At 41.9% G+C, this 2,383-nt stretch overlaps 1 non-coding gene across 1 annotated transcript; it reads left to right on the forward strand.

Moving 5' to 3' along the window:
• The first annotated feature begins 1,990 nt into the window (after window positions 1–1,990).
• Window positions 1,991–2,098, forward strand: LOC119046321 (U6 spliceosomal RNA). Its single transcript, XR_005081963.2, has one exon. It is a non-coding gene; the product is annotated as a U6 spliceosomal RNA (small nuclear RNA).
• The last annotated feature ends 285 nt before the right edge of the window (window positions 2,099–2,383 follow it).

A 2,383-nucleotide genomic window follows, 5' to 3' on the forward strand; every position in this document is an offset into this window, starting at 1 on the left:
GTTTTTTTCCTTTATTTGAACCACACAATAAACATGAGCAAATAGATACTGTGTACAAGCACTGGAGATAGAACTGTGAGCTAAAGAGATATTGTTTCTCCCTTCATGGAACCTGTGACCTGGGGAGGAGATGGGTAACAAACTAGCTAGTGACCTGATGAGAATGTAATTAAATGGATAAATTGATAAGTAGCAGGAACAAAACTAACAAATGTGGTTGGAGAAAAATGGGGGACCCAAGATGGCAGAGGAGTAAGTGAAAGCTACACTATCTTCCTCCCAGGACCAATCTGGAATTACAGCTAAATTGTAGAAGAATCAGCCTGAATAACCAACTGAACACTGGCTGGAGAGAAGCCTTATAACCATGGACAGACAGAAGAAACCTCTTCACCACTGTGACTGGTAGGGAGTGTGGAGGAGGCATGAGAGAGCTGACTAGGGTCCCACCAGCAGCAGCTGAAGTACTGGAGGAATATCTCAGCGGCTGGGGGTCCCCCTAAGAAATGTGGGGTTTAAAACCCAAGCTGGACTCCCAACCTATAGCACCAGAGTCAGAAAGGAACTCGAATAACATCCAGCTGTGAAAAGCAGCAAGGGGTCTGTCGGCCAGGGAGAGATGGCTGGGGACTCCGAGAGCCTCTTAAAAGGGCCAAGACACAAAATTTCATTTGTAGCCACGTACTCTGGGCTCCAGAAGAGGGAGGGCAGAGTGGACCAGGATGCTGAGGGAGAGTCTGGGGTTGGTGGCTCTGGGGAGAGAAATGAAGGAACGGCCACCAGGATCCCTGTGTTGAGTCATTTCCCATGTGGCAGAGGCCGTCTCCCTCAAGCAGAGCACTGCCCTCCAAGTGGGATCAGCCTGAGGGGAAGCAACAGCCCTACTGGCAGGAATTACTCAGCCCCACCTTGTGATGCTTAAACTGGGCTGCTGCTTACAGCTTGATTAGTCTAATAAAAGATCTGTTCAATGATTGATTAGTTTAACAACTGAGGCAGAAAATACAAAGCAGCCAAAATGGGAAGACAAGCGAAGAGACCCCAAATGGAAGAACCAGAGAATTTGCAAGTAGAAGAACTAGATGAAATGGAGGCAAGCAATTTATCAGATTTAGAGTTAAGAGTGATAATACAAAGATACTCAAAAGCATGAAAAACTGCATAGAAGCCATAAAAAAAAAGAACCAGTCAGAAATAAAGAATGAAATATCTGAAATAAATAATAGACTGGAGGGAATAAATGGTAGATTAGATGAATCAGAGGATCGCATCAGTGATTTGGAAGACAAGGTAGATAAAAACACCATCAGAGCAGCAAGAGGAAAAAAGAATTTTAAAAAATAAGGAGAGCTTAAAAAACCTTTGGGACAACATAATGCATAACAACATCCACATCATGAGAATACTAGAAGGAAAAGAGGGTAAGCAAGGAATCGAGAACCGATTTGAAGAAATAGAGACTGAAAACTTCCTTCATCTGCTGAAGGAAAAAGACACACAAGTCCAGGAAGTTCAGAGAGTCCCAAACAAGTTGGACCCAAAGAGGCAGACACTGACACACATAATTGCAATGACAAGGCTTAGAGATAAGGAGAGAATCCTAAAAGCTGCAAGAGAAAAGCAGGTAGTTACCTACAAGGGAGCACCAATTAGACTGTCATCTGATTACTCATTAGAAATATTTCAGGCCAGAAGGGAGGGGTGCCAAATATTCAAGATAATGAGGCAAGGACATACAACCAAGGCTACTTTACCCAGCAAATCTATCATTTAAAATCGAAGGAGAAATAAGGAGAGTCCCAGACAAGAAAACACTAAAGGAATTTGTTATCATCAAACCAGTACTGCAACAAATGTTAAACGGCTTGCTTTAAGAAGAAGGAAAAAAAGAGGAAAACAGTCTAACAATAAAATGGCACTACATACATATGTATCAATGATCACCTTAAATGTAAATGGCTTAAATGGCCCAGCTAAAAGTCATAGGGTAGTGCTTGCTTCAGCAGCACATATACTAAAATTGGAATGATACAGAGAAGATTAGCATGGCCCCTGCGCAAGGATGACATGCAAAAGTCATAAGGTAGCTCAGGGGATAAGAAAACAAGAACCATATATATGCTGCCCTCAGGACACCAACCTCAGACCAAAAGATATACACAGACTAAAAGTAAAGGGAAGGAAAAGATATTTTATGTAAATAAAAAAGAAAAAAAGCTGGGGTAGCAATTTATCCAACAAAATAGACTTTAAAACCAAGGCTTATAGTAAGAGACACAGAGGACACTACATAATGATAAAGGGAACAATCCAACAGAGGGTATGACCCTAGTAAACTTGTACACACCCAGCATAGGAGCACCTAAATATGTGAAGCAAATCT

This window comes from Artibeus jamaicensis, unplaced genomic scaffold (genome assembly GCF_021234435.1).
Source record: "Artibeus jamaicensis isolate MK-2021 breed Jamaican fruit bat unplaced genomic scaffold, CSHL_Jam_final contig_426, whole genome shotgun sequence".
Lineage (NCBI taxonomy): Eukaryota > Metazoa > Chordata > Mammalia > Chiroptera > Phyllostomidae > Artibeus > Artibeus jamaicensis.